Source organism: Cygnus atratus, chromosome 4 (assembly GCF_013377495.2).
Source record: "Cygnus atratus isolate AKBS03 ecotype Queensland, Australia chromosome 4, CAtr_DNAZoo_HiC_assembly, whole genome shotgun sequence".
NCBI lineage: Eukaryota > Metazoa > Chordata > Aves > Anseriformes > Anatidae > Cygnus > Cygnus atratus.
Genome location: NC_066365.1, coordinates 77,617,071 through 77,623,157, shown reverse-complemented (window position 1 = coordinate 77,623,157; position 6,087 = coordinate 77,617,071).

The following is a 6,087-nucleotide window of genomic DNA, read 5'->3' as shown; positions in this document are numbered from 1 at the left end:
GATAAGCAGGGGAAATACAGAAACTGTTTTATGAGCTATAACTAGAAAAGTTGAGCAGGGATATGGTTTTTGTCTATAAATATGTAAATTGTGCAAAAAGTGAGACAGGAGAAAAGAAAGAGAAAGATAATGCTGGCACAAGAACAACAGGGTAAAATGACCAGACACCACACATTTAGGATGGAAATTACTGGAAAGCTTCTTGTCACTCAAGCACTCAGGCTTAGGAAAAGTCTGTCTGTCAATAGTAACAGTGGGACAGGAAGCCCTACACTACTACGAGCTTGACCTTGGTTCCAGGGAAAGTTATGCAGCAGATCATCTTGGGTGAGATCACACGGCACTTGCGTGGCATCCAGGGGATCAGGCCGAGCCAGCACAGGTTCACGAAAGGCAGGTCGTGCTAGTCCAACCTCATCTCCTTCTATGACCGTGTGACCAGAATGGTAGATGAGGGAAGGGCTCTTGATGTAGTCTACTTAGACTTCAGCAAAGCTTTTGACACAGTCTCCCACAGTATTCTCCTGGGGAAACTGGCTGATTGTGGCCTGGACAGGTATACTCTTCTCTGGGTAAAGAACTGGCTGGAGGGCCATGTCCAGTGGGTTGTGGTTAATGAAGTTAAGTCCAGCTGGCATCCCATTACAAGTGGTGTCCCCCAGGGGTCAGTACTGGGGCCTATCTTGTTTAATATCTTCGTTGACAGCCTAGATGAGGGGATAGAGTGTACCCTCAGTAAGTTTGCAGATGACACCAAGTTGGGAGATGGTGTCGATCTGCCTGAGGGTAGAGTGGCCCTTCAGAGGGATCTGGATAGACTGGACTGCTGGGCTGAGGCGAATGGGATGAGGTTCAGCAAGGCCAAGTGCCGGGTCCTGCACTTTGGTCACAATAACCCCATGCAACGCTATAGGCTTGGGGCAGAGTGGCTGGAAGACTGTGAAGAGGAAAAGGATCTGGGAATGTTGATCAATGCTTGGCTGAACATGAGCCGGCAGTGTGCCCAGGTGGCCAAGAAGGCCAATGGCACCCTGGCCTGTATTAGAAATAGAGTAGCCAGCAGGAGCAGGGAGGTGATCGTCCCCCTGTACTCAGCCCTGGTGAGGCTGCACCTCGAGTACTGTGTTCAGTTCCAGGCCCCCCACTACAACAAAGACATCAAGGCCAAGTAGTGTGTCCGGTGAAGGGTCTGGAACACAAGTCCTGTGAGGAGTGGCTGAGGGAACTGGTGTTGTTTAGTCTGGAGAAGAGGAGGCTCAGGGGAGGCCTCATCGCACTCTACAACTTCCTGAAGGGAGGTTGTGATGAGGAGGGGGTCAGTTTCTTCTCTCAGGTAACTAATGATAGAACTTGAGGAAATGGCCACAAGTTGTACCAGGGGAGATTAAGATTAGATATCAGGAAAAACTTTTTCTCTCAAAGAGTGGTCAGGCACTGGAACAGCCTGCCCAGGGAGGTGCTGGAGTTACCGTCCCTGGTGGTATTCAGGAAGCGCCTGGACGAGGTGCTACGAGATATGATTTAATAGCTTAATGGGTAGTATTGGTGATAGGAGGACAGTTGGACTAGATGATCTTGTAGGTCCTTTCCAACCTTGTGTTTCTATGATTCTATGATACTTTGAGTTTTGATGAATTAATAATGGAACTGCATGACATACTAACTGTGGTAATAAGGAACGATTCACTGAGGAATCCTATATTGCTAATACAGTGTGAGGTTAGTGTCTTATATCCTATCATGAAACTGCTTCTAGAATAACCTGAAGTTGTATCACTGGAGATATATTGCAACTGGCCATTAATGCAGAGTGCAACCTTCAAAAGACTGTCAAGTGCTTTGGAGGTAGGAAGGAGTATAGAAACACAGCCCCCTGCTCTATGATTCTGTCCTGGAGCTGACAGAAACCCTGGTATGTTTACTTTGTTTCTTGCACTGATTTTTATGTGGTAGCGGAAAGGGTTTTGAAGAAGGAGAAATTGGAGCAGGAGACTGGCTGCTCTCCACAGCGTAGTCCCCTGCAAACTGCAGACTTCCTTTGTAAATCTAGCATGAGTTTTTCTGTGTGAAGCAGCATTAACTCATGCTAGGCCATCTGCATTATTGTGTGGCTGTTGGGCAGCTGACAGCGGAAGGGAGGCCGTAGCACTTGGGAACCGGTCTGCAACACAGGCCCGGGAGCAAACTGCTCCTGCAGATGCCAGCCTGGGAAGCTGTGAGGGCGTCTTCTGGCTCTCCTCTACCAGCTGCTGCCTCTGCACAGGGGAGGCTTGAGAGAAGCTGCCATCTGCAGTTTTCCAGCCCTACTTCCCAAAACCCTTCCTGCAGCAGATTTGGTCTAATTCATCATCCCACTGCTCGCAGTCCACCAGAATTTGGTGTTGATGCAGAAAGAGAAGACTAAGTTTTTAGGACTGTCATTCATAATAGCAGTGTCACATGTGGTTGCTCAGATGCAGGCCCTGTCCGGTCATGGCTGGGAAGATCCTGCATGGACCAAAGCAGAACCCATGCCACAGTGTTAGATTTCTGGGTCTCGCCCAGACCAAGGAATTACTTTTCCTGGCCAGCTGGAAGTACAAAAAGAACAGTGTTACCTTAAATCCTACCCTCTTTATGGTGTCCGTCCTCTGATCTGGGTTACAATGCAGCAGCTGCTTCCACTGAAGGCACACAAACCAGCATTTGCTCCTGGTGCCATGTAACTAAGTTGCTGCTTTAAAAAACAGGAAGAGATCACTCCTCTGTTGAAGCTGCCGTGGTTATTGCCACTCATCCTTTCATACACCAGATTAATGACTAGGAAAGACATCTAGAATGTGGGAGGTATGCATTCAAGGATGAATAGTTCACGGAAGATAACCCACCTCTCAGGAAGGTGCCCTAACCATTCGGTTAGAGGGTATTTGAAGGTGTGATGTAAGGGAAATGACTGTTCCCTCATGTTCAATCCTGCTTCATTGTGTTGAAAAGGATTCAAGATGCCTTGTGGCAGCGAGTAGGAGAAAGGAAGAAATAAAAATGAGCCTGTCTGTAAGGCATTACCATGGAGCATAATTTCAGTCTGCTCTGATATGTGCATGTATCTCACAGTGATTTCATATACACTTACTAAAACACCCTCAGTGATGTTTGCCTGTCTACAGTTATGTTCTGAGGCTTATGAATTATTCAGGTTTAATTCATTTAATGTGTATGTTGACTTCATATCATTCTAGTTTCTTAATCAATTTGCCAGGCAAGATAAAGCATCTGCCTTATGAAGTTTTATTAATCGTACATATAATCTCATCAAAAAGATATTACAATACCTAAAAAGTTTTAATTCTGAGAGTTCAAGCACATCACTCAAGCAGAAGTCCCTTATGATAACACAGTGTTCCTCAGAGCATTCTTGATGGGTTTTATGAGTCGGCTGGTTGTTCTATAGCAGCAATTGGGCATATGCATTATACATCAGCTTGTCCTTATCTGTCAAGACAGTGGTTGATAAGCATCCACAATCATTTGCTGCATTATTTGTAGCGATTCAGAATTAGACAATGGCTTTTTTTCTAAACTCCTATAACATCATAATTCCTTTCTGTTTAAGAAAAAAATAAATCTGCAAGGGTGATAATGACTGATTTTAATGTTGTGATAAAGTACCTATTCTTACTAAGAGTTGGTGATTTTATCTCAATAAAAACACAACCCCAAAGCCTTGTATTGGCTATTAACATTGATGTACAGAAAAACATGCAATGTCTGTTGTTATATAGGATCCTGAATAATTTCAGTAGCTTGATTATATGCTAACTTTGTTAGTTTGATTTTATTCTTCTGTTCATCCTGACTTTTTTAAATAAATGTCTTCCCATCTGGGCTTGGTAGATAAAAAGGTACACCAGAGGCTCTCCACAGTACTTAGACACTTCAATGTGTGTGTCTTCTATAAATTCTATACGGTAAATCTTTATGTATCTTCTGATCTCTACTTAATTAGAACTCAAGTGGAAAATTTTTGACTGAATAATCCTCATTTATATATATTATCTGCAATTTCTCCATTTACTGTCTCTTAATCTATTTATTGAGGAGTTACATTGCTTTTTATAGTGATATGGTGACTAAAAGCAAGTGTGTTTAAATTAAATGCCTCTTAGAGATCAAATTATACTCTGTTGAAACCCCTATGCCTGTGTATAATCCCACTAAAATCCACTGATCAATGAGATCTATTTTCCATACTTACGCTAATATTTTTAGGTTTGCTATTGACTATGCATCATATCACTGTTTCTATTAATTTGCCCGGTACATACATTATGACAAATGGGCTATTGCTATTTGAATCATGTTGCATGCTCTTTGTTTAAACAAGAACGTTATGGTTACTGTGGAGCTTGCACAGCTCTGAAATGAGCTAAAGGTTCAGAATGGTTCAATGAGCTCCAGGGCACAAAGATCCTCTTCCTAAAGTGTAAAACATGCAGACCTAGCAGCTGAACTTAATATCCACTCTAGTCACAAATGGAAATCAAAATAATTAGTCATCAGTGCTTTCTTTTAAATGCAGATCAAAATATTTATTGAACACCATTTCTGCTTGGTTAAAGAAAAAAATATCCATATAAATTAATAGCAGGTTTATACCACTTCTGGGCTGTCTTTTGTTCTTGATGTGTTTAAAGAGTAGCTTTTATGCTTTAATAGTTTAAAGAATAAGTTTTTATTGTCCTTAAGCCTGTTAACTGATACTGTTTGTTGGTGCCTTTTGTTCACCATTTTAAAAGCTTTTCCTCACCAATAGTTTGTATTCCTTATTATTGCATCTTGAGGTTTTCTTAGTTTATTTGTGTACTTCTCTGTAAATAGGCCACTGTCAAAGTAGGTCTGTGGGGCTTAGCTACCCAATATGGTATTCTTAAGTTAAACTCATTATTCACATTTATTGGTTTCGTGTTTTGTGTTTTTCTTTCTTTCTTTTGTTTTTTTCTTTTCACTCCCACTTAAATTGAGGTTGAATCCAAGTTTGCTGACTTATTTATTAGAAAGAAAATGGAAACTGTCCTCAGTATTTGTCTTCCTGCATTGAGCAAAATGTACATTACCGTTAGCAACTAGCTTTGACAGCTAATAAGTTCTGTTTTATTGAGCAGTAAGCTAATGTTATATGAGATGCTAGAAGAGTTTTCACTCATGCACACTGAATTATGGTGTAATCCCTTAGGCTAGGCTCTCTGTCAGTTCACTTGCTACTTAAATGAAGATGTGATTTTACCATAGCAACCAATTAGACTATTATACAGAATTCTTTGGTTAGACAACCTTTTCTTTATCAGCTGAAGGAATTTCATTTCTTCATAACTGTGGTCTGTCAATTAATCTCTGCTTAGCAGTATTCATATGATTTATGTGCAGCTCTCTGCACAATATTTAACATACAGAGTAAACTGCCCACCTCTCTTACAGCCTACATCAGTTACCCTTAGTCTAAGAACATAGCTGATGAGGGATCCGTTTTACTAGGGCACCTTAAAACAGGCACAGTTCTGTGAAGTGTCAAGAGTGAAGACTTCATTCAAATTCAGAAAAAGTGTATTTTTCAGTATCAAAGCTCAGTTTTCCATCTGAAACCAAGACAAACCAGAGCCAACTTTTCTAGACTTCTGACTGTAGGATAGATTTTGTTTCTTTGTTTGAGAAAGCATTAGGTGCTTGCAGAGATGAGTAGTACAAAGCCTCATCACACAAAAAAAAGATACAGACAATTCTTTTTTTCCAGATTCAGTGAAGTAATTTAGTAAACTTTACTGTATGTTGTACAGTTTCAAAAGAGACACTGATTAAAGTGTTATCTGTTTTTCACTTTCCAATAAAATTGTATCAGGTTACTAGTCAAAACAAAGCAAGATACACACACATGTACATGATATTTATAAAATATTTTCACCAGTTCTGAACTGTTAGCCTCAGTTTTGAAATTCAGTCTGTGATCACTCTGTTTTGACATCATTGACAGACATCCTAGAAATACATTTTTTTGTTGTCGGTGGTGGGTTTTTGTGTTCATTTTTGTTTTCCTGATGATACTTAAATTACATG